General features: G+C 41.7%; 1 protein-coding gene across 3 annotated transcripts in view; it reads right to left on the reverse strand.

Moving 5' to 3' along the window:
• Window positions 1-27,345, reverse strand: part of tspan9a (tetraspanin 9a) — a 186,566-nt gene that overhangs the window by 128,632 nt on the left and 30,589 nt on the right. For all 3 annotated transcript variants that reach the window (XM_046037617.1, XM_046037616.1, XM_046037615.1), the window contains one exon: window positions 11,214-11,274. The gene's annotated coding sequence lies outside the window, so the exon portion shown is untranslated. The remainder of the gene's footprint in view (window positions 1-11,213; window positions 11,275-27,345) is intronic.

Below are 27,345 nucleotides of genomic sequence, written 5' to 3' on the forward strand. Positions count from 1 at the left end.
ACACACACACACACACATATTCACACACATACAGGATGCTGTGGTCAACAAGCCACTGTCCACTGGGCCTGAATAGAAAAAAAAAAGTGGTTTATGGGCCTAATGCAGACGTCAAGGGCATTGTAGTTTTGATTTACGGTGGCTCTGTGGCCGGATTGTGATGTATTGCAGAGGCGCTGCATTTTACATTGTGATGAATACTATTGGCTGCAGGACCAGATAAATTCTAAAGACACTTTAGGGGGTGGGGTATGCCAGGCGCTCAGCCTCGAAGGTTGCCAATGAGAAGCCAAACCATTATTTATAGAAATACCATCATGACTTTTTTTTAATTTGTTCTTTGGAGAGTGAGCAGCCAAACACCCAAAAATCTTTTAAAAAAGGGCGAAGAGGGAGGAGGACTTTTTATAATGGTGTAATACGAAGGCAGAAAATAATAAATCCACCTGGAAACAGGAATACATGATTTGAAAAAGGTTGGAGACCTTCACAAATCACAATGCATTTCTCATGGCCAGCTGGGGTTTCAGTTGCAATGTATGTGGCAGCTCATGGCAATAGAGCGCACGCACTCCAAACTACAAAAAATAAAAAATGCTACTTTCCAATTGGCTTTCCCCTCTTCTGCCTCCTTTTCATTTCTCATCCAACTTTCGTTCCTGCACAGCCCCTTTCATCTCCCACCTCTCTCTCCTTTTCAGCTCTAAGGGGATATGAACACAACCAAATATGTCGATATGCATGATGCTTTGCCCACGCCAAGAACCTTGATGTGTTGTACACCGGAGAGATAGAGCAGTGGATGCACATCATAAATCTAAATAACTACACAGCCATGTTTTAGAAGATACGCACTCATAAGGAATGCTAAACATGTGACAAACACTTATTTCATAGCACATAAATCAGTTTCCATTATATTATAAATCAAGCGTTAAAGTTAGGCTGCAGTGAACTGTAAGCACTCTTCTGATATGTGCTTTGTAATGCATAGCTGCTTGTAGTCTGCTTATGTGGCGGAAGGCTTGTCGTCAGAAGGAGATGATAACAGTTTAATGTCATAACATGAGGTAATCCTCTTAAGGCTGGGATAGTAGATGATCTCCAGACAAAGGGAACCTTGTGAGGGACAAAGCAAAGCCCACAGTACCTTGTCCCCATCACCCTAACTCTTTCCTTGTGATGGGGGCAGCTGGTCCCTCAACACAGAAATAACACAACATACAAAACATTCATACATACAGAACGCACTGTAAGCATGTCCACAAACTATAGCAGGTAACACACAGGGCTGGAGGACTCCAGCAAACCCTACCCTCAACTTGACATTTTTTCCTTGTTGGAGGATTGAGAACCTTGGTGAATGAGCATGTGAAATTTTAGATTTTCATGCAGAAGACCAGAAATGAAGTTCATCACAGTTGGGCTGCATGATTAATCTAATCACAATTGCAATCGCGATTGTGCAATTACAGAATCGCAAAACGGGTGCGACTTAATAAAACAGAAAGTGTTTGTCACAGTCTCTTCTCTGTTATCCATGCCCACACCGGGCTCTTGCATGTGCCTCTAAAAACAAATAGGCCTACATGCAATCAGAAAAATTATTCATAAGCAGTGTGCCAGTAACTTTTAAGACAACAACCTACCGTAACCCTCCCTCCCTGCCCCACTTCTAATTGTTCAAAAGATAGTTAAACTCGCACCCCAGCAACGAGAGAAATGCAGCAGCTGAAGCGGTAAGATAGAAGAAATAAGGGAGAAGACAAGGAAGGTTTGGGTTTGGCTTGCTGGCCATTTAACGTTAGATGTATCAGTGGCTTTGTTGTTCCACATGTTCAACCTTTCATAAAGCCGACATGCTTGTCAGTCACTTTTTGTCAACCGACCAATCACAGCAATGATGGGGCGGACATTAAAAAAAGTTTAACGTGCTACAGCAAACCTTCAAATGTGGAACAATATGATTATTGACAAGTTAATACTTTGCATTAACAAATTAGAGACCTATATAATTTTTCTTGCACAAGGATTAAATAAATAACAACAACCCACAGAAATTAAACAGCTGTAACTGGATTTAATATTCAACTAGTGGTAAAATACATATTATTATATGAAATTTTAATGAATGTAGTAATGAACAGTACACTTTTAACTGAACATGATACTCTTTATTTAATGTTATAATATTATACTAATACATTCATGTATGCTAGTTACTCCTCCAGGTTGTGGATAGTGTCTCTGCAGTGGACAGATATAGATTTAGCCAGAGTCACGATGCCAATATTTGCTCCTTCCAGCCGCCTCCTCCGTAGACCAACACGCTCCCCTTGTACTGTTTTACATCTGTTTTACTAGTTATTGTTATAAATATTGTTTAGCGTTTAACTTGATAATCAAGCAAGTAGACTAAAAGTAACATTTATTCCATTATAATCGAATCGCAATATTGTCCACAATAATCGCAATATGACTTTTTCTCCAAATCATGCAGCCCTATATCACTGACATGCAATTAATATTTGCCTTTTTATTATTCATAACTACAACTTTTCCCTTCCCTAAGTTTTCTAACCCTCATTTATGTGAGCAAATCTTTACCGCTGGACCATTTGTGCAGCATGTGCTAAAAACCAAGTTGGTACATTGGATGTTTAGGGCTAGCTGTAAGCTAGCTAGAAACTGACACACCGCCATGTGTATGGGAGTGTGCTATTGTGAGGCTTCTGTGTCGTAGCTCAGCCTCTGACTGACTTCAGAACTCACCGGTAACACAGCAGATTCATAGCTAAGGGACAAGTGGGAATTTTACGCTCAAGTTTAAAGACTTTCACCTTGTGCAGATAAGTCTTTGTGTCAGTTTGCACGGCTCCAGGTGAATCTGCCTCTTATGTGTCCTTCCACTGACTTTGTATGCAATTGAGCTGACTCAAAAATTCTTCTTGCATTCTCTCTGAACATACCTTAACCATTTTGTTAAACCAATTGTTTATTTCTGTTAACCACAACATTTTCACTATCTTTTCAATATCGGTGTTCTTGTCTGGAGACAAGGTTGAAGGGTGCAAGAGCCTGAATTATTGATATTGAGATTGTGGGATGAGCGCTTGTTCCCTTTAGCCCATACTGTCAGTCAAGGTATGCAGACTTTTCAGCTGCCTATTTGATTGCAAATAAAAAGGCATAGGAACCAAACACAACACAGCAACCAGGTCAGCCTCCTTTTGTCATAGACTTGCTTCTAAGGTGAAAGGTTGCCTCTGATCTCCTTTGATCCCTAGCGTTAGTGGTAATATTCAACAGCATCACTAAAAACAAACCCATCTGTCTGTCTACGTAGTGTGTATGCAGACCTCTGGGATTCGGAGTATGATCTCTTCAAATCCACTAACACCCCCCCACGTCTGCCCCAATACACACACACACAGTGAGAGATTAAAGCAGCCACAGACCTATATCATACATAATCTTTGCTTAAAAGAATTTCAGCATCCTGAATGACAACAGTGTCAACATCCTCTCCAGGATGGCATTTCATGAAAAGAATCAGAGATTATATCAGTTATTATTTAAAGCAGAATATTACATTTAGATATACACTGGTGATAAAGGTAAGCTTGTGCCAAGATAAATATTAATTTTGTCTCTGTTGTCAGATGATTAGCGTGGAGGTGCGTGTACAATCATAGTACAGTAAAAGGAACATAGAGTGAAGCTTTTGATGCGGACGAGCCAACACCTACACAACAGACATGAATGGACATGAATCAGATTGGAACGGTTGAACTTTAGAGGGAAGCACACATCGAGGTGAACGGACGAGAGTTTAGTAATTGTCACATGTTCAGATATACACCAGGAGGCGCGCACACACACACACACACACACACACACACAGACACACACACTATTAGGGCTTGAAGAGAGGACACCTCTACAGAAAAAATAACCTGGATCATTGGGGGTTGCAATGTCACATTAATCCTTACTCACCCTTTCAGCCCTGTACATTAAACACTACTCTGCCACACACACACAGTCCACAGCGACTCCATGGCGGCTGCCCTATTACCTCACCATGGCGACACACAAATCTGTTTAGACACCATGTAGAATCATAACCCCATCCAGCCCCAACAGACACACACAAACACACACATACATACAGTCATACACACTACATGCCCAGCTAAAAGACTGCCCTGCTCCACTGCCTACAAAGCTTACAAAATCACTTTAAACATGGGACAAAGGAATGAATGAGTAGATTAGCACTCACCAGTCACACAGTCTGAAAAACACTGTTTCTAAATGATCTCCACTGGGAATCGAAAGCGAGATAACACACAAGTGGACTAAACGGGGAGAAAACACTCAGCTAGTGTTGCAAACAGGTTGCAGTGTAACGTCAAAGGAGTAAGATGTTTTCATTTGGGGGATCAGAGGATTTTCTTCTTTTAGGTTTGTAGCTCAGGTCTTTCATTGATGGTGCTTCCAGTTCCAGTGTTAGTCAATGTTAGACACAATGTGTAATCTTCATTCCCCTGGCTCTGAAACCACTACATACATCTTGAGATGTTATCTTTCATCAGAGAAGTTGAAAAAATGTTAAAACAGAGGTGAAAGAATTACACTCTTTGACATCAAATTCAAATAAAGTGCTTTCAAGTATTTCCTGTTGATGTTAATACTGATGGATCGGTGTGCTTTATTCTGCCTCAAGACATTCCTGATTGCTTCTGCAATCTCTGAAAAGGTTGCACAAAATTTATCTTCATTCCACCTACATGCATCTTCTTTAACAACAAAACACTTTTCTTAGCAAATACAAAAACACCAAATGGTGTGTTAAAATGGACACTTTTGAAGTGAAGTACACCGTGGAATAAAATATTGGTATAACCCTTAAATCTCATAGTACTACATCGAAGCTTGTGTAAGGTTCCACTGAGGCAGGTTTAAAAGTAATGTTATAAGTTATCTAGTGCTCTTCAATCAATATTCATGTATTTCTGTGACAAACAAGATTATCTTTGTCATCTGTGTTGATCCAGCAGTGGTTATTGAAGTTCTTACAAAAGGCTCTTGCTCATCTCAGCCTTGTTGTCGCTCGATGCAAGAGATGGTTTTGATTTGGTGTGTAAAATGTGTTATGTGCCTCAAAAGGAAGTAACCTTTTGTTATCAGTGTTTGCTTCACGAAACCACAGACTGTGTTATTAGCAGACAGATATGAGACATTCTTTTTTATTTCAGCTAATTAGATGATTAGGTAAGACAGTGGGGGAGCGTGAATTATAGGCTGGCACCACTTGGAGGAAAATGACATGTAAATGGTAGTAGGTGGAAATATAAACATGTAAAAACAGCCTGACTGTGATAATAGGCTTGCAGGCTAATATGGATGCATTTTTATTAAGAGGGGACATATACAGTGGGAACTGATTGAATTACAGTATACAGCCACATCCATCACTGGGGATGTACTGGATAAATCATCTACATAAGAAATGGAAAACTATGTCTCATAAGAAACACATCATTTCCAAAACCTAACCAAAGTTGAATTTAACCTCACTGAGTTGTCATCCAAAATCCATTATTAAAAAAGTCCCACTGTACAAACGATTGATCCCACAACATTAAAACCCATGATGCTACAGGATACTAGGCAACATGAATGTATTTTTTGCCAAAATGATCACCATGGTACAGACTGTGCCTCAAGTAATTCACAGGCTTTGAAAGGTCTTCAGCTAATGGATTTTGTGGGGTTTTATCTCAGAACAGAAGATAGAATTTCTGAATGTGGTATTCACGGTACGTCATGGAAAGCAATCAAACACCACCGAAGCTTTCTAGATTTTTCATTAAATATTTTTTGATTTGATTTGAAATCTTTATTTCGAACATGTAAGTTCCGCCGGCTGGTTAAATTAAGCAGATTGGATGGACAGACAGTATATAAAAAATAACAATAAAAAAAAAATACATACTTCATACTTCTATCACATGTGCGAAAAGGAATAGGAAGAAGTAAAACTTATATACTCCTACCCCTTTAATTCTTACATTCCTTCAATTTATAATATTTATATTTATTAATATAACATGTATTCTTTGTGCCTACTAAAATACAACTTTCAGCAGTTGTATAAGTGATTTCTTGTAATGTTGTTTCAGTACAGCTTACCAAAGAGACATGTATCTTTAAAGTGCAAACATAACAACCTCCTTCAAACAGCAATTTACATTATCAACACCTGTGGTTTTGTATGTCAAGCTCAAAGGGCAAAATGTCAGTGCACAAAGAGGTTGTTTATCTGTTAGCAGGGATAAAAAGGTAACAGTCAAACAAATACAAATGGGTCTATTGTCTATCCATTATTAGCACTCCTACTTTACGAGTCTGAGCGGCTCCCACACTCTGAGGCTGGTGTCATGAAACGCTTAAACTGAAGCCACACTGCAAAGTATCAGCGTGTTAGATGTGTGGTGGGAGCAGATTTAGAAGATTTAGGGTAATGGAGTAATCACTGTGAAGGAGCACGGTGGAGCGGAGTCATGCAAGACTAGTTGTGGCGACCTTGGATTTCATCAATACAATCAGCTGTGTCTATCTCTTACAAAACAACACAGAGCTTGTTGCCTTTCAGACAACTCAAAACCAATCTCAGTGATGATTACAGCTGGATAGATTTTATACCAGAGGCCTGGGAATGAAGACAATAACACTGAGGGAGCCTGCAAAAATAGAATTTAGACAAAGACCACAACAGCAGAGTGACTTAAGGTCTTATGAAGGAAAAAAGCTTTGAAATCAGCTCAGTTCACATCCTTATCTTAGCAAGAAATATTGTAACCTTTGAAGTCATTTTACAGTCATTATGAGCAGAGCTGCGATATGTTCCACACATGATTATGATTTATTATTTGTCCCTAGGGCTATGCGCATGTGTGCATAGAGTATATATATATGCGCAAATGTTTACATGCGTGTAATTTAGTTGATGTGTATCGGTGTTGTATGCTGTCTGAGTGGTGTGTAATTGTGCTGTCACTGAGGTGTGGAGAGAACTGCTGGGAGAGACAGCGACACAGACAGAGAAGAGTGGGGGGCTAAAGCGTGGGTGGTCACGGAGGTGAAAAGGCCAGCGCTGAGTGTTGTCCTCACCCACAGGGCCTAAAAGAGTATCTGTTTGTCTCAATCAACAAAGACTGTGGAGGAGAGAATGGAGGGCAGCTTTCACACTCAAGAGGCAGCCACACTCATGTTAACACACATACATGCACACACACACACACACACACACACACACACACACACTGCATCTTTCACAACTCATATTCTGTGCTTTCAGCATCTTTCTATCTTTCTTGGTGTCTAGCTCTCTGACTCACTCCCCTCCCTGTTCACTCTATACTGAGTGGGATTTGTGATCTAAGATCAGTGCGGCCGTAATGCCCTTCTCAGTAGACTGACAGATGATACAGCCTGCCCTTTGGGCTGCAGTCGGAATGGCTACAGATCAATACCCAAGCTGGCTGCCTGTCAGCATTCACACAAACGCGCACATTTGCTCGCGCACCGCACCCATGCGCCCGCATACGCACAAGGCATTCACGTGCAAGGCTAGCATCAAAGCCCATCTGAGCCAGCTGGCATTTACCGGAGCAGGACCTGGATGTGTGGACCCAGCAGGAGGGCACATTCCTGGGATAGATTCCCAGCCCATGGTTGGAGGATGACGGAGCTGAGGAATTCTGTTCACAAATTCCTCTGGCTCCGCCGGCTGGTTAAATTAAGCAGATTGGATGGACAGACAAACTGGCTGACTGAATGAACAAAGCAACAGGTTGAAGAAATAATAAAGAGTCTGCGAGGTGTGTGTGGCTGGGTGGCCGTTTAACCTTTGTGGGAGAATTTGTGTGTAGTCATCTGTCAGTGATACCTTATTGTGCCAGTGCTAATTGAGGGTGGTGATGGCGCAATGGATAAGACACATGCCTTTGGTGTGAGAGACCTGGGTTCAATTCCCCACTGTGACCCATCTACCAATGTGTCCCCCCCCCAGAGGCGTGTGACCTCTGACATGTATAGCAATTGTAAGTCGCTTTGGATAAAGCGTCAGCTAAATGAATAAATGTCAATAAGGTTTTGGTGTGGCTTTGTAAGCTGACAATGTGCACTGTTAGTTAAAGGTTTATGAGAGGATTAATTCACTAAAATACACAGTATCTCAATTTAACATTACTGTGTATAACACTAGGTTAATTTTATTGATTTATTGATCAAAAGTCACACAGCATATTTTCCTCGATAGAAAATAGCTAAACATTTTTCATTTATAAAGGCTTTAATGCAGAAACCAAATAAAAGGTTAAGATGCACTTAAGTTGCATAACTTAAGTTAAGGCTCTGATGAGCTCTCAACATCAGGCTCCACTGAAAAATAGGAAGGGAGAGAGATTAGGGAGTGATATTTCCAATACCCCCGGCCAGGACTTTATTAGACAACTGCAATGAAACACAAATGTACTGAAATATTTGACAGGTGCAACCTAAAGAAAAGGTTGTTCGTATTTATGTTCATTTCATTTAATAATTCAGAAGAGCAGCTCATCATTTTACATTGTAATGAGACAACCAATTCATGCAAGCACACATGCAATAAGTTGCACATACATACATAATGTTGCATCATTTACTTTGACAATGAAGACTGTTGTGGAGGAACCAATTTCATGTCACACAGAGGCTTTCAGAGAACCAAACTGAAATGCTCATCCATTCCAAATATACAATGCCTCTCTCTGCACGCTCACACCATTTTTCCAAAAAGAACCGATGTGCGCTGACCTATGCAAATAAACAGCATCCAAGGCCAGGCATGTATTGCCATCGTTCCATTATGCATTGCGTCACTGATCCTTACTATATAAATAAAAATGAAAGATGTATAAATAATGCAACCACAGATTTGACACTGTGAAAAACACTGACACCCCCACACTCAACTTGTCTCCCACCTCCCTCTCCCAAGCAGGAGGTAATTTATCGTCTCCCACTGCCATAGCAGAGTCAATCAATAGGCAATTAAAGACAGGCATATAAGTTCTCCGGTGGCCATAAGTGCATGTGGTGCTGTTTGGCCAGGGGAATAAATATGTAAATGGTTCACTGGCAGTATAGCATCAGTCAGTATCTTTCAGCAAGCACAACAGGAGGCATATCAATAACACTCCCTACACACACACACACACACACACACACACACACACACACACATACATACGGCAACACTCAGGCCTGAATGAGCCGTTACCCCAGGCTGAGGGCCTGTGAGACGTACTTGTATGCGTCCTTGTCTGTCAATATAACATAAGGATCTGCCGGTCGAAGGGCAGTTCATTTAGTCACACACATACACGTATCGAGCATGATTGCAATAATTATGGATGTAAAGCAACAAATACAGAGCAAAACAACCCTGTTTCAAAAAGGCTCTGTTGTTGTTGTTTTTTTGCACAATTGCACATTTAATCATAGTGGACATTAAAGCTCACCGGCCTCATGGTCCCTTTATTTCTCTCTCAGTCTTTCTATGCTTCCTCTCAGTCTCTAAAAACTTCCCCAGTGAGAAAGGGACAAGCAGGATACAGCTGGCTCCAGAGATATAGATTCAATCTGTGACAGTCCGAAAGAGATGTGGAAAAAGCCACAGTAAAGCTGAAGACGTCAAAGCCAAAGCAGCATTGTAAACAACAGAAATACTGAATAATAATAATTTAGTAGATTAAATTAATTAAAATGTTGTTTGAATTCCTAAAAAAGGGTGTCTGTAATCTGCTGCGAGTGCTTAATTAAAGCAGGAAAGATATACCAATGCCAACACTAGCAGTGGCATGATTAAAAGTATATTGATTCTTTAAGGAGGAATACACTTGATCACAAAAAGGATTTAATAAAATGAAGGCTACTTAAAACCATTTAAGTGTAAAGCGGGGTTGGCAGTAGAACATATTACTACTTTACTGAAGTACCATTTTTAAATATTTGTACTTTATTTGAGTATTTCTATTTAATGCTTCTTTATAATTCAACCCTACATTTACAGTAACTAGTTACTTTGTAGATTATGAAAACATGATAAATTGGTAAAGGCCTGGATACTGCTATTCAGCAGTATTTACATACATAGTAGTAATAAGTAGTTGAAGGAGTAGGCTACTTGAGTTCATCTGATAGGGCTGTGGAACAACTTTTGAAAAAGAAAAACATGTTGCAAGCAACTGAAGTAAATAATCTGAGTACCTGTTCCACACCTACGACCTGGACAAACTGGCCAACAGTCCAGTTTACTTATGAAGATGCCTGCTCTTGAGGCGTGACTATATTTACTTTTATGAACAAAATACTGATCCTTCTGGTGATGAAACTCTTCCAGAAATAGTGAAACATGGTATGGTTGGTGAAACAAAACAAAGAGAAAGATGTGTCTCTCTCACACATGCACACAAACATATATATTTCTGGTATTCAGAAATGCATTGTGGGAGAATAATCTCCTGCCGTGGAACTTTACACCTCGATACGGGGCCTCTTGAACACTCATCCCCTTGCATGAATAGCATAGCAGCCTCGCTCACCCTCTGCCCATCTCCATGTCTCTCTCGCTCTGCATTCCTCCTTCTACTGGCTCTGCCACCACAGGCGCCGTTGAAGAGCCTGACAGTTCAGCCCCGCTTTGATCTCAAGTCACAGGTTATCTGTTGCCTGGCTAATTTTAGTTAGCCCCTTTAAGCTTTGCTTCTCTTTGAACCACAGGTATCACGCAGCAGGGAGTTGGGGTGGTTATCAGTGTGGCCCCTACACTTTCAGGGAGAGGGATTCACCCTTACATCTACGAATGTCTACTGTAATCTGGACAAGATGATCCACCTTGCTACATCTGCCTCCCAATCAAGTCTGTGTGCAGAGCAACAGTGTGGACTGAAATTAAAGAAATGTTTGAACGTGAGCTAAAATGATTTTTTATCAGGAGGGGCTTGTTGAATAAACAGAGCAATACACAGGAGAAGTTCGAGGAGGAGTGCGATCGAATCCTCCTGGGTAATTAGATGTTCACAGTTTCATTTTGCTTCTATGTTAACAGATTGTCAGAGCAGATGGAGGAGGGGTGTGGCAAATGAAGGTAGAAATCTTACCTTTCCTAGGAGGAAAAAGGAAGAGAGGCTGTCTGCACCCAAAGCTGGGGAGGTCAAAAGTCTGCAAAAACAAACAGTGTGTGAGTCAGTTTATGGTCTTACTGTCAGTGAAACCTTAACTATTTGACGCCTGAATTTAATTACAATTATATAACAAAATTTATTTTTTGTGTTTTCATGGGCATTCAAGCTGATGCTAAAATGGAGAATGTTAATTTGTCTATAGAACATAGAATATCTATAAATTCAGGAATGATGATGCAAATTAGCATAAACGAGAAACCAGTGCTTGCAAAATGTTCTTAGGTACGTATCAAATAGGCACAAACTGGCATTAGGGGAATATATACACTATCTCGGCTGCAGTCTGAATAGAAGCGGTGTGATGCAAATTTGCGACAATCGGCGTGAAGGGGTTAAAATATCTTTCTTAGGTTAATTTCTTTTTGTTTATTTATATTTTCATTTATTAAATGAGCCAACCAGAGAGCATTCTCCTACATGCTTGTACTCCCTACCTCCACTACACCCAGTCCCATGAATTATAATGTCCTAGAGAGACAAGCTTATTCAAACAATAAAACAGGGATGTATAAACATGTATCCCAACAGCCTGGAGTTGTTATTAAAATTTGAAGAGCGTCCGCAGCGCAACCTCAGGCTGAGCGTGTTTACAGCAGGTTACACAGCAGTACACTAAAGTTGTCTCTCTGTGATTTTACGGAATGGCTGGCCAGATGGTCTGAGCCTCACTCACGACAATAAAGCCTTCAGTTCAGCTGCAGCTGAAAACCAAGTCACAACACGAGCACAGGGCAACACGATGAGGTGAATGGGCGAGTCTTGATAGCAAATGTGCCTATCCTTTTCTCACCTATGTACTGTAGCAGTGCACATATGCAATTCTTTTTCTTTACCTTTTAATGCTGTGTGTGTCAAGAGCACAGCTGAGATCAAACACAAACACACACACACACACACACACACACACACACACACACGCACACAAAAAACACATGGGCATGAAGAGCTGCAGCCAAGGCATAGTACACAGAACATCAAACACGTTGCTCTGCAGCATGAATTATGGTTCACCAGGAGCACCTTTAGATGAGAAGAGCAGAACGTGCCTGCAGGCTGATTTAGTGCCTCAATCTCATACAAGAGGGGTCACTTTTCTCCCCCTAGGATGACTTACGAGGGCAAAGCCACTGCTTTCATTTCCATTTTATTGTGAGGAATGTTGGCTAAAGTTTCCCTCTATGTCTTGTAGATGCTGTTGCATAAGCTCACTGAAGGACAATGGCCACAGTCAGTGCCAAGCGGACTATTTCTGTACGGCAATGTCACGTTCTCTACAAGGATAGTGATCGTATCGGTTGTCTTCAATTTCCACCACAGTCTAATGAAGGTTAATCTTTCTGAGATTTGAGAAGAGCTGAAATGTTCATACATACGCAGAAGACAGTTTTGGCTGGGGGACATTGCAAAGTCACTGTCCATTCAAGCACAATGTCGGAGTCTTCTAAACTTGATTGATAAGGAGCAATGAGTGCACACACTGTATCCTATCAGTCAGGTGTGAACGTTACTATGTCAGTCAGAATTGTCTTACTCTATGTCCCCCTCCCCCTTTCAGGACATCTTTTCATTTAAACACATTTATCATATAAAGGATTAAAGACAAGGGCAAGATGGAATGAATTGACTTCAGGGTTTTCAACTTCTATCAAAAGATACAACGTCAAAAGACCTAAGGTCAGTGAAAAGCACTGTGTGGCTGGGTGGACAGGCACAAGAGGAGAGAGGAACAGAATGAAGGAAATTAGTGAGAGAGGAGAATGAGCATAATGCTTGTGTGTTAGTGTGGTAGAAGGTGAGCACTGATACATGGGAAACAGAGAGATAACAAGAGGAAGAGAAAAAAAAAATTGAGTGATCAATAGAGCGAGAGCCGCCAACCGCTGCACAGAACAAACCAAAGAGTGACACATCAGGCAAAAACAAGACTGTGTGTTCCTCCCATTAACAGGCAGAATTAATTAGGGCACCATTGACGTACTGTGTAACAAGACAAATATAATTACGTTACATCATTAGGAGCTTGCCTCCTTCCTGTTCCCTGCGGGACTGCGGACAGCCAACCGGACAGCCAACTCTAAACAGTGGCCATGGAAAAAAACAAGATGGCTGTCAGCATTCATTTAGCAAAAAGTTGGAACAACATTCCCACAGTAAGTCACGCTCAGGAGATAGATGTTGGTTTCTGGTCATCACGCATCAAACAGCGGAGTTAGTGATGCTCCTATAGCTATAAGCAGAATGTAATTTGGCTTGAGATGTGATCACTCACTCCCTATGAGCTATTTTTACCATCTGTGGCCCTTTACCCGGTTTGTGTCTGTATACAGCGTGTGGATCATCTGTGTACAAGTGCTCAGATGTGTTCCTCCGTGAGTTCATGCAGCAGCCATGATGATAGCTACTGTTGTTGAGAGAGATATACATGACATTCGGTTTTATACTCTGGACACAGAGTCTCACAGCTTTGCGGGTGTTTGCCTGTTAGCATTCAAACACAATAACTCAAGATCTGACAAGAGAAGCCGGCTGACCTTGGCATTCCAACACACACAGTCATCTGTTCTCGAGGCTGAGACAAATCAAGAATCTAAAGAAATTGAGTTTTAAACTCAGGGGAACACTTTAAGCCCTCAAAGTATCAGTTTTTTTTTTTTTTTTTACAGACTGGAAGTACAATGTGCGACCTTGCAATGAATGTAACCATGAAAACAAATAACCTTGTTTTAATAAGAAACAGGGGGGAGAAGCGTTGAAAAGCCGAAGCTGTGCTGTTTGTGGTAATGGGGTATCATTTGTCTCAAGGGAAAGAGTGGAGCCCTGCAGCTGTGGCGTATACAGAGCTCACACAGCTGTGAATGAGGCGGTGTCGGCCAGCTCTGGCACACATCGGCAAGTCAGCTGACAATCGCTGGCTTTCCTCTTACTGAGGAGGACAAGCGTTCCCAAAATGCAGCTCTCCCAGACAAGCATAGAAAGTAAAACGTATTGTGTACAAAGGGTCTGAATGATAACAATGTTCAAGATGAAATGTTAGTGTAAGAGGTAGTTATTAAAAGAGATCATTTGGCCATAAAAATGGACAACAATTGGCTGACTGTACCACTGGGGCCTATGGTGCTCGTCTGATTGGACTGATTCCAGTAATTCTTTCGGAAGGGATGCCAAAAGTCTATTTACTGAAATGAGTGTGAAGCAAGCTGTTTTGGCTTTTTTTGTGAGCTTTCCTGTGCCTCCATGAATCATGCCATCCTAGGTTTAACACCCTGTAAGGATTATGAACAACATGCGGCAGAAAGTGCTGCATCCATTCCACACTCAATCTGCTTTTCTTGCACAAACGCAGAAATTGAGACACTACATTCAATCTCTGTTCCATGTGCAGTTTGGGTAGGGGACAGCGAAATTGAAATGACAGGACGTGGAACGGAGCACATCCGGGTAAAATTAAGGTATCACTCCTTCGTTTACAGAGTTGACAGGCTATTCATTGTTCATTGGCTACGTCTTGAGATTCAAGTACACGCCGCACCATTGCCTCACAGCCCCCTGCATGTGCATATCCGTTTGTGAAGGTGGGTGTAAGAAATCTACCGTGTACAGCAGTTGCCATACTGCTGACTCTGCTGTGTTAACACAGCCTCTAGGGGTAATCCAAAAGACCATCATCTAATAAATGACTCTGCCTACCTTTCCCCTCCTTCCCCTTCTTTCTGTCTCCCTCCCTGCCTCCCCTCTTTTCCTCCATAGGACGTTTGTACCCAACAGCTGTCCCTCCATATCTGTCTGTTCAGATTAATCTTTATCCTCCATCGTTCCCTCCCTGTACCCTCTCCTTTGGCCAAAACCTCTACACAGTAAGTGCTGTCCTGGCTTAATGCTGCTCTACAGCGCTGAAGGGGAGAAAACTTCACTTCCCAAATCCTCGACAGCTGCATTGGTAAGATCGGACTCTCAGTCCCTCGTCTCTTTACATTGCCGTCGTGCCTCGGTCTCACCCAGTTTGGCCTCTTCACGCCATCGCTCACAGTACGATGGGGCATGAGGGGCATGACGCCTCTGCCAAGGAATGCTGGAAAGGAGCCAAAACAGATCCCCTTCCATGGAGCGTACAACCGGCGTGGATGCTTGAGCAAACATGTGCGGTAATGCAACGAGCGCACACGCACACACACACGCGCACACTGTTCTTCTGGCACCACGGGGATGTGAAAATGAAAAATGGAAAACAGGGGGATCTTGGGCTGAAGTAGACAGCTTAGCTTTATACTGTAATTTTACTCTACTGTACTCCCAGCCCTGTATGGGAACCACACAGCTTCCATCAGAAATCTGCATGACTAAGGTGCAGGTACTTATCAGACTGAATTGCTGTGTAATTCAAGACAGTGGGCGGCTTGGCTAAGCTTTGATTGCAGTCTGATGTGTGTGGAAGTTAAGTTGCGGGGGCTGCGGATGCACTACAATAGGTTCTGGCAGTGAGCCAAACTGTGTGGCATTGCTGAGTGATGAGACACACGCCTGGAGGTTCCTGCAGATGCTGAATTATAAGAGGCAGGACAGAATGTAATGGACAGCTTTAACCATGCAATCACTTTCTACATGGAGAGTGAAAAAAGCTGTCAGCATAGATACAGTACAGAGCATATCTTCAATTGGAAACAGTACAGAGAGGAAATAGAGTTTGGGCTGTCAAGGTGATTGTCATAATGGGCTTGTTTCAATTTAGCTTGCTGGTGCATCTTCAAATTTCCATTCTCTCTCCATTGCATATTTTCACATATGAAGGAAGCAATCATCGGCTTCAACAGTTCATTATTTTACCTTGAGTCACAACTTATCAGCTCTCTAATAGACAATTTAGATGACAATAACTGCCTCTCTTCTTTGATTCCTTGTGTATTGTGGTGTTTCCTACATCACTGAGAAGGGACACACATGCGCACACCGCACACATATGCAGTCGCTGTTGGATTGGGTTCAGGGGTCAGCTGTGGGCCAAGGCTCATTGTGTGCTGGTGGGGAAGAGTTATGACAGCTCTGCTCCATCTCATCAGCCCGACTGTCAGCTCACGCAGTATCATTTATCTGTGAAAGCCTTGCAGTTGAACACACAATGCCATGGATGGGCAAATCACCACCACGGCTCCGCTACTATACTACTCAAGCTTCAAAGAAATGGTTGTGGGATAGGACACAAATTGAGCTTATATAATGTATTGTATGGACCAACATTTATAATATAGCTGATCAGAGTAATATTAATTAGGTCGGTCTTTTCTGTATGTGAAGTGTGTGTGTGTGTGTGTGTGTGTGTGTGTGTGTGTGTGTGTGTGTGTGTGTGTGTGTGTGTGTGTGTGTGTGTGTGTGGCATAGCAGAATTTATGTGGGCAAACAGTGAGGAACTGGAGATGGATGGGGCCACAGGAGCCATATTTAAATTAAAATGAGCCAATTAAAAACTCCTTGTCTAGCAAGGCTCCCACAAAAAGACAAACAAGGACAGGGAATAAAACTTAATTGAACAGAGACTTTTATGGTTAACTGGCTTTAAAAAATTGGTTCAAAACATTTCACAGCTTTATGTGTTAACAGTTGCCCTTGTAAGAAAACAATAACCTTTTGTTTATAGGAGAACACATGCCTTTCAAAACTGTCTTTAAGTTTAGGTTTCAAGCTGAATATGCAGCGCCCGTGGAACAGATGGCTATCTCACTGGGAAACATGTGGCACAGAGAGAACAATGTTAGAAGAAGAGGGAGATACTGTATAAAGGCCCCCAGGCGGCCTTGTTGTGATTATCGACGATTAGCCTCTCATTGAGCGAAGAAAGGAAAACAAATCTCCAAACACTAAAACTGGCATGTACACCCTGCAGGAAGGTTGTGCTTTGTCATCAAGACGGAAAGAGCTGCTTAAGTGCTAAATGCTTTCCATTCTCCATTTTATTTATTTATTTATTTTTTTTTTTACAGCCAATGCAGTCCAATTAAACTGCCCTGCAACAATATTGCCTTCTGAAGCATACAATTGTACATTTGTGTTGAGACAACATCAGAGAAGATGCTGATGCTGTAGTTTGAGGTTTTGTTGTGTCTCCACCTTTAAGGGACGAGCAAAATATTAGGTACACCATACAAATTTAGCCCCTGCATATCTGAGGGTTGACGTCTTGTGCTGGAAACTACAAGGGAGGGATGTTATACAATAACGACAACTTGTAAATATAAATATTTTGGTTTTCAGGCAGTTTCCATTCTCTCTTTTCTTAATTTTCCATGGTCTCCGTGTCTGAGATAAGTTTATGAGTGGGAGGTAAATAAACAGATGGACTCCGAGGAGGGATGCAGAATGCAAAATAAATGCAAAATATCCACCACAATGAAGCACAAAAAAAACAGAGTTATGACAAGTGAAAGAGAAAAACTCCTATCAATAGGCATTACACTCTTTAATAAGGTGTGTGTGCGTGTGTTGGGGTGGCTGTTGCAAGACTGACAATGACTTAACCATTCATCCATGTTAGCTTGTCAACAGCTCTGTCTTTATCTCCACGCAATGACAGGTTTAAGTGTCAAATGTCAATTCATCCTACGCAATGTTTGCTAGCATGGCTGAGACTTTGCTTTTATTTTCACATATTTAATGCCAACTGTGAAGCAATGAACATCCAGTGCTATAATAAACCCAACATCCAGTCCCTAGCCTGTAGTCCTATCCAGCAATTGCATCACTGGTTGTCCGTTCCATGTTCCCCTGCAGCTAAGGCACCTAATCTTTGCAAAAGGATAAACATTTGGACTACTCTAGTTTACTTGCACTGATGAAGACCTGAGGGTCAAAACACTTCTGCAATTTATATGACAAATGCCAAGAAGATTCCTTGCAGGTCCTATTGATCCTCACACCCAACTGCATCTAGAGATTGAGGGCTGCAGATCCCCTGAACGCTGGACAAATCCCAAGGTCCTCAACCTTCCCTGAGGCTCTGCTTCAACAACTAATCTCTGTTTTACACTTTGCAAAAACCCCATACCACTATCCCCTGGGGCCCTGGCCAACTGTGACTCTAATGCACAAGAGAAGGTTTAGAGTCTCAGGGGAGTCATGAGAGCAGATTATCACCTCAGCAAGTAGATAAACAACGCCCATCATGGACACTCATCACCAGAGGTTTGGACTGGATCCAAACCTGATGTCCCTGATATGTGTGTGTGTGTGTGTGTGTGTGTGTGTGTGTGTGTGTGTGTGTGTGTGTGTGTGTGTGTGTGTGTGTGTGTACCTAGGTTGCCCATGTGGATATGGTTTGCCTGTGTTCACCGCAGAAGCCATGCCAAATTGGCCAAGCAGGCTCTAGCCGCTGATCCTCTGTCCTCGTCCTAGAGGAATTTCCTTCCTGATCCAGCGTGCAATCAGAGGCATCTGCAGTGTCCACTTTGCCAGAATTCCTCTGTCTCCCCGAAATGCACACAGACATGCTACAGCATCTGTTAGGACGCACTAATGCCAAGGAAAGGTGCAGCTGTGCTCCCATCAACCAAGACGCACACACAACTTTGGAAACACACTCACCAGACCACTGCGCACAGGGGGTGGGGGAATGAACAAGTGCTCTACTGCAATAGGGGTGAGCTGTCATCACCCATGACCTAACAAAATCCATGTCATCATTGTCAAAGGCACATCATCACCAGTTGGCAAAGTTCACAGTCTTCTATTCAGGACTTCAAAGGCTGCCTGAGATTCCAAATAACCTGAGACAGTTGAGGTATGATCAATTTCATTTGCCTCAGACAGGACACTTTTTACTTTCGAATGAGCCTATTCACTTGTTGATTTTTATCCTTAAATGCATAAACTGTTTTCATGCAATTCACTGTTGTTGGTCTTCCTCTGCTTGACATACATAGTCTCAAACCATGTGTCCTTACTTCCCTGACAGGGCAAGAATAAGTGGAAAAAAGATGAACGACAAGAAAAACATCAGTCTGACACGAGATGTGGTTATTAGTGGCTCATATCCGTCATGCTAATTTCCAGAGCGTCCGTCTGCTCCAAGTAATGCCGTACTGGATTTATAGCTGATAAAACCTATTATTTCATTTCTCTCCCCGAGTTTTAAATTAAGGTAATAGAGAAGCTGGTGGTGCAGTCTTAGAGAATTGAAGCGGGGGCCGAATGAACAGGGAGGAGGGGAGTATGATAAGTGCGGACAGGGAACAATGAGCAGCAGATGAAATATGTGCTTGGAAAACATAATTAGCACAAATGGCTGTCATACACTCCTATCCCTCTGCAGTGCAGAGAACAAAACCCCACTACAGACTGTCAAACACAGATGAAGCAGACTAAAGAAATCCAGCAATTTCCACTTCTTATAGCTCCATACATCTTGAGAGGGGATTATTCACACAGAGTAGATATAAAAAGAGCTGTCTCACAGTTTCACAGTGGTACTACAGGGCAGACAAAGTGTTGAGAGAAGACAACTCATATTGATAATTTTTTATGCCCACATTGCTGAGTGTAGATCCATCATTATGCAGATGAAATCCTTGTGTTCCAAATAAACAGTAGCTTTTTTAGGCCTATTTCTCTATTTAATGCTTAATAACTTCTCATGTAAACATCACAGAATCATGGCACTTTTACCATTAAATGCATGAGCATAAATAGAAAAATTTATTTATTTATCTCAATGAAAATATAGGGCATTAAATAGGCCATTTCAAAAAGAAACAAATACTGCATTTCAATAATTTTGTTTTACAGTGCACCTCCTGAGACATTAATTATAAAACTCTTTACATTTAGTAGATGTGTAAAAGTACTTGCATTTTACTGGGAAATTAGTAAGCAGCAGCATAGGTGTCTTGAATGGTGTCTGTATCCCAAAACCTTTTTTAAAACAGATGCATATTTAAAATATTAAGAACCACAACATGAGGGAATTTCAATTTCCATTGTATGAAACGTATCCAACAACAATATGAATTAATTTCTCCTTTATTCCAACTGTAAACACAGAGAGGTTGTGAAATGAAGACAAAAAATATTATTTACATGTCGAGGACAGCTTTGCCCTCCACAAACACGTCTTCTGCAAAAGAGTCAATGCTCCTGTTATCAAAGCCTCCTAGCTTTCTCCATCACATTCACTCCTAAAAATCTCCTCCAATGGTTCCGACCAAGACAGGCTTTGCCTTGTTTTTTGGAGAACAAAAAGCTAGAACAGTGGTTCTCAAAGTGGGGTCCGGGACCCCCAAGGATCCTTGAGGAGGTTCCAGGGGGTCCCCAGCAAGAAGGGGAATATATTATTTTCACACAATTCTAAGTAACACAATGACAGAAGGTATGGCTACTGTGGTTAAGGGTTTCATGCACTTTCTGTAATAAATAAATCAAAAAAAAAATTCAGATTTGTCAGATTGGGATTAAGGACCGTGGGACAAAATCAAACAGGGTTCCATGGTCTTATTTGTGTCTAATTAAGGGTCCTTGATGTGAAAAACTTTGAGAACCACTGAGCTAGAAAATAAGTTAAAGTAGGCTGTCTGTGAAGATTCACAGTCATCCAAGGTAGGTTGTCACACGTGGTCATTGTTGCGGAAGGTTTTAATAGCTGTGTGTTGCTGTGCTGGTTTTTGGTTATTTTCTGATTGATTTATTGACTCGGAACTTGGAATTGGGATATTGTGGGGAACATTGGGTAGGGATTTCGACTGACGGCCTGTATAGGTCTGGAACAATGCTCTTACACAGTTCCTTACAAACTCTGACAGGATGGCAGGGAGGAAGACAGATGTTGACAGCAATAGCATGGAGGTGAGTGAGGAAGGGGGAAACTGTAGTGATGAGAGGAGGGAGAGAGAGTGGGAAGAGGTAGTAAGAGGGAGTAGATCCATGAAGTCGAGTAGCCTCAAGAGAAAAAAAATACGACGCAGCTAGCTCAGGTGGAACCGAGAGTGAGGTGTTTCAATTACCATGAAGTTGGACATGTGGCTAAGGTATGCAAAGGAAAGAGACGATGTGCTAGGTGTGGTGGGGAACATGTGTGGAGAGGGTGTGATACCAAAGTATTGTAACTGTGGAGGTAATCACAGTGTTGCTTATTGGGGCTGCGAAGTGGTGAGGTGAGCGGTGAAGGGGAAACAGATAAAAGTGAAGGAAAAGTTTCTTATGCAGGGGCAGGACAGAAAAAATACAAACAGATTAATCGGGGGGAAAGTGTCTTTAAAACAAAATTTCAGCAAAAAAGCAGCAAGATCACAGAAATGTATCGATGGAGAAAAAGAAACCGGTGGTAGCAGGGGTAATTCACTAGCAATGACCACGCGACAACAATGTGTGATTTAGAGGTACATGCGAATATGGAATGCATGGATTATAGAGGATGGATTAATGCATGTAGAGGGGAAGGGTGGTGGTGCAAGAAGGATGTCGTCTGATAGGCTGGTCTGAGAGGGTGTACAGGAGACCGGGCATAGAGACTCAGTGTGGGGGTTCCGTCTCGGAAGTGTTTTCACCCGAGCTTATTTCAAGCCCCCCCAGACGGTACCTAGATGAGACATGAGAGAGCTGTGCCCTGATTGAACAGGAAGAAATGAAGGGATGAAGGGAGCAGGGATGGGGGATGAAGGGATGAGGGAAGCAGAGAAGAGGGGATGAAGGGATGAGGGAAGAGAGGATGGAGGGAACAGAAGATGAGCAGATGTGTGTAGGGATGAATAGATGAAGGGAAAGGGTCCCACTCCCGAACCTAAGTTAACAAATTAACTTCATTAAATGCAACATCTGAAATAAAATTTAAAAATGAAAGAAGAATTCTGATTAAAGCAGCAGTGCAACACTTGGACGTGATCTGTTTGAAATGGGTAGAAGTAAGGGATGAGCTCAGCATACTATTAAATCAAGAAACAGCATGTATGGGTTTGTAGTACAAATAATTAAAATTCTTCAGTGGAATATGAGAAGCCTGTCTGTAAATGGACAAGATTTCAAGATGTTCGATGTTGCAGAATAGAGAAACCAGATACTATGTGTATTTACACAGTCCTGGGTTGTTGGGGTTTTTTTGCATGGACATGTGGCTGGAGAGGCAAGATATGAAAGATGGAGGAGGAGGCTGAGTCCCTACAGAGTGCTATAAGTGTAGGAAATGAACTAGAGTATGTGATAATGGAACGGGTGAGAAGGAAAAGCCAGTAGTCATAAATTACCACAACCCATGTAAAAGGAATTAGAATTAAAGAAGTTTGAGGAAATAGGACAGGAAAAAAATAATGTTGTATATATTGTGAGGATCCTGCGACCCTGTTTGCAGGATAAGCGGTTGACGATGGATGGATAGATGGATTGATGTTGCGAGGATTTTAAAGCACATAACACATTATGAGGGAGTGAGAGAACAGATAATAATGGACAGGTGATCCAAGATTTATTAGATAAAAATAATTTAATGTGCTTAAAAAATGGAAATAAAATAAGCATACATGTTAATACCGGAAAGGAATCTGTGCTTGATCTTACGCTAGTGTCCAATAATATTGCACCAATATGTGATTGGAAGGTGTAGAAAGAAGGAACCAAAGGGAGTGAAAGTGATCAAGTCTTGTGCAAAAGTGAATATCTCTACATCACCGGTGATAGAAGACAGAGGTGGGAAATGGGTATTTGCTAATTGGGAGAAATTTCAGAAATAAGTGACAGATTGATTATAATAGACATAGAATCATTTGACAATAAAATAAGACAAGGTATAATATTGGCTGAATTAGAGTCCATTCCTAGAAAAAATAAGGGAAAGTGGTGCCATGTTGGCATGATAAATAAGGTAGCAGTAAGAAATAGAAGTAAAGCATTTTAACTAGTGAGAAGAACACATCATTTCTAGCATATGATCATGTACAAACAAGCTCAGCAGTAAGAAAGACAATAAGACAAGCAAAAGGAACTTACTAGAGAAAGTACTGCGACTCAGTTGGGAACACCATGGAATTACCCTGTTTGGAGTAATTATATTGAAATAGCAGTATCCAATAAAGGAAAAGGTTGAGTTAATTGAGAATACTTTTGTATCCAGTATACAGTTCCAATATTTTGTCTGAGGAGCGAAGAAAAACCAAAGAGACAACTAAATCCGAAATACATGGTCACACTAAGAAGAAAGAATAGCACAATGTCCCATTTAGCAAGAGAAAATTAAAGAAGGCACTGGCCAAAGAAGGGAAGACTGCACAAGGGAAATATATGTTACACTGTACATTGTAAATGTATGAGGGACTGAATAAGTTGTTGATTATATTATGGAATCCCAGAAGGAAGCAATAATTAGACCTATTGCCTTGGCGTCACATGTCAAGAAATTGATGGTTGATCAGATGGTTAATGATGAGAGAAGAGGAATGGTGGCAAAGTACCAAGGCAGATTCAGTAGAGGAGGGGGCACTATGGATCCAGTGCTGTATCTGGATAATATATCTGTGTATGTGTCTGTATTACATAAGCAAAGCTCAAGTAAATTAACAGTGGTGTTGATGTTGAAAAAACTTGACATGGAACGAGGGGGTGCTGATCAAATTACACTAGCGTTTGAAGGAAAACTTTTCAGTTGGGTTATGTGAAGTTGTTTAATCGTGTTGCTATGATAGGGGTGTCACGATTCTCAAAGTCTACGATTCCATTTTAAAAAAGGTCACCATTCCATTGTATTAGATTAAAAATATTTTTTTTGCGCTGACGGCTATGCCCTAGACTGTCGAGTCTTGAATTGTAATGATCCTTGGTTTTAGGCCTTGGCAACTGCCATTTACATTTTCATCTTTAAAATGTTATCAACTGTAATATAATTGCTATATTTCTTGGGGGAACCACACTAAGGTCAAATTAAAAAAAATTATTTAAATGTAATAACACTTACTTATTTCACGAACAATTGGAAACAAACGGCTAAACACAAAAACAAAAAGAGTCACTAGATGACACAGGGGTACTTTACGTACAACAGCAGCTTCAGTTTCCTCACCTGCAAAAAGCCACCAGGATAAGAATTTCTGCCGCACCAGTAACTTCAAGCAAGCAGGAGGATTTTCCAGTTCTGTTGTTTCTCCATCATCTCCGACTCTAGCAGTGGCCATGGTGTCTCGAAAAGTGCAGCTGCAGGCTACTGATAAGCTAAACTGTGTAATTTTTTTTCTTTCTTTTGACGCACGCCAGATTCCCGCAAGTAGGTGGGGTTGAGAGCAAAGAAATTCTGGGATAATCACCGAACCAGCGTTTGATTTTGAAGGTCTAAATAAAATGCTCATTTCAATTAATTCTCAATTTAGAATCGAAATCGCGAAACGCCTGTGTCATAAACACTTGTTGGTATTGAAAGAAAATGTTTAAAGAGTTTTTTAAATGCCTTTAAAAGGCCTTTGATGTACACTTGGAGCACAAACACAAATAGAAGGCGAGTTGGGTGATCCTTTCGCTAAGTACAAATGGAGTGGCACTTATAAACTTCTAATTTCACATATTTGTAGCTTATAAGTTAGTTTTGGTTAATGAGCAACTCTTTTCACATGTAATCAAATGGTTGTGGTGTGTGGACGAACGGATGTCCAAACGCCAGGGGGGCACTGCAGAAAGGGGTTAATGTCCTTCACAATCTCTCTACTGACAGCAGATGTTTATAGCCCGGAGAAATACAAAGCATGTATATGTTTTCATATCATTGATGACCTTTTATTCTGCTTTTTTTTGTGTGAGCATGTCCTGCACATGTTCACAGACGCAGAGGAATCCCAATGTGTGACCGTGCCGGCTTCCATATTGATGAATATCGGTGTGTCTCTGAACATCTTGGCAATGTTCTTAAGCCCCCTGCAGGTGCTTAGATCTCAACAAATCCCCACTGGTCCTTCACAGCTGAGGCAGGGGCACGAGGTTCGCCCTCGCCTTCCCCTTCCCTCTCCCCTTCATTCTCCAGGCCATGCTAAGCGGGAAAGAAAACGTTGCCAACCCCAGGTGTCAGGCATCCGCTCGGCACTGTGTCAAAGAGGAAAGATGAAGTGCATGCAGACAAGAGTGAAGGACTTAAGAGGGAGGAATTTTAAGAGAGAGATGGAAAAAAGTGTGAAAATTGATGTAAAAACAGCACAAAGCACAGGAGGATGTAAGGTGAGAAATGGACTCACAGAGAGACTTAAGAGAGGAAATTGATGGCAAGTGGCAGTGAAGCAAAGGGGAAAAAAAACAGAAGAGTGTATTGGCAGTCTACAAAAGGGAAAAGTATATGTGACCTTTGACATGTTATGGGTTGCACTGTGCAACAGAGACAGCTCTAGAGGGTTTTAACTGGTCTGGTCAGACATCTTAAGTCTGCCCTCTCAAAATAAACAAAGACACAGTCACATCCACTGAATGCTCCACAGGGACTACCATGGGTCTGGCAGACTTGCCTTACAAATAGTCGACTGGACTTCTTCTAAATTCACAAGGCACCAGCAGGCTATAGTAAATGAGAGAATCTGGAGTCAGAATGTGTTGCAAGACAGATGGGAAATGGCATTGTTATTTGTTGCCTCGTGTGTATAAAAAAGGGACAACTTCTGCATGATAAATTGCAGATGCACATGAAACATCAGCTTTCTGCCATTTGTTTGTCTCTCTCAAGATTCTCAAAAGATCCCGACATTATTTAGGTCTGCAGTTGATAAGGGCTGAAATGAGATATGGCTTGAGGAAGCATGTCTTGGCAGGGACATTAATACTGGAGCCACTGCTGGATGGATACATGGGCGGTCTGATGGTGCACTTCAAAATTGGAAATTGAAAAAAAAAAAAAAAATTGAATTATATAGATATACAGTATACACTGTGAGTCATTGGACAAGATGGAGGGGAAAGAGATACAAGAGGATAAGAGGGGGATTCACTGCAGTAAGCTTGGTAGATAACAGCAAATTGGAGAGTCCTGCATGTAAGGGCAGGTGATTGAGAGCTCATTTGATGTTGAGCAGGCAGCCAGAGAGCAAGAGAGAGAGATTCACCTACTTTCGCAGCTGCTCTCTGACGGACCCAGTTCTCAGGCACGTCCACTCAACCTGTTTTGCACTCTCTCTTTTTTGCTCTGCCTTCATCTTTTTACTGTCCATTCGCAGGAATAACAGGATAAGACAATTGCACAGAGACGACACATTTCAAGCCCTCTTTCTTAACGCTCCCATCTCTGTGGTTTTTATTTACCAGCGCACTGACATGTCTGGATCCTCTCCCTCTTATGGCTAAATCATGTTGCGAATGGGACAGGCGCTCCCCTGTGGCTTTGATCACCCCTTGAGGATTGACAGAGTGGCTGATGGGCCCAAGTCAGTCCTGCTGCCTGTTCACCTCCCTGCAAAAGGAGGACAGTAGTGACAGAGAAAAAGCAAGCTAGAAAAAATAAAACAGATAGGGGATTGCAGTGATTCAATGATAAATCCACAGAGAGGCACTTCTAGTTTTTGCATGTGGGAGTCTGAAAAGACAGAGGTGGCTTGCAGCAGAGGATTTCTAATGACACGCTTCATGGTTCCAATTTTAATGTGCCCCGCTAATTATGATATTGCCATGTTAGCCTTCTCCAAGCTATTCCATGTAATGAGAGAGAGAGAGATGGAGAGACAGAGGAAGAGAGAAGGCATGGGTACGGCACACTATGTGGGAGTGTCATTCCAGTCTGTCGCTCAGCAAGGGGTAGTGATGAATTAGGCGCCTTGCTGTCTCCTTGGCACCTGGCCACTGTTTGTCCTTTGGGTGTCCTGGTGACCAAAATGTCTCTCTGAGCTCCACAGGGGTTCGTGAGGGGGATCTAGACACATTGTGGTGTAGTAACTGTGCTGTATAACAGTGACTGGGGTGATTATTATTTCTCCAGATGTGCATGTTTGTGTACATGTGTCAAGTCACATTTTATAAATCACACATTTGCCTCAAGGGGCTCAAAAATCTGTACAACATATGACATGCTCTATCCTTAGTCTCACCCACACATACAAACCCCCCCCCCCCCCCCCCCCCCCCCCCC

This window comes from Micropterus dolomieu, linkage group LG22, assembly GCF_021292245.1.
Source record: "Micropterus dolomieu isolate WLL.071019.BEF.003 ecotype Adirondacks linkage group LG22, ASM2129224v1, whole genome shotgun sequence".
In the NCBI taxonomy this organism is placed as follows: Eukaryota; Metazoa; Chordata; class Actinopteri; order Centrarchiformes; family Centrarchidae; genus Micropterus; species Micropterus dolomieu.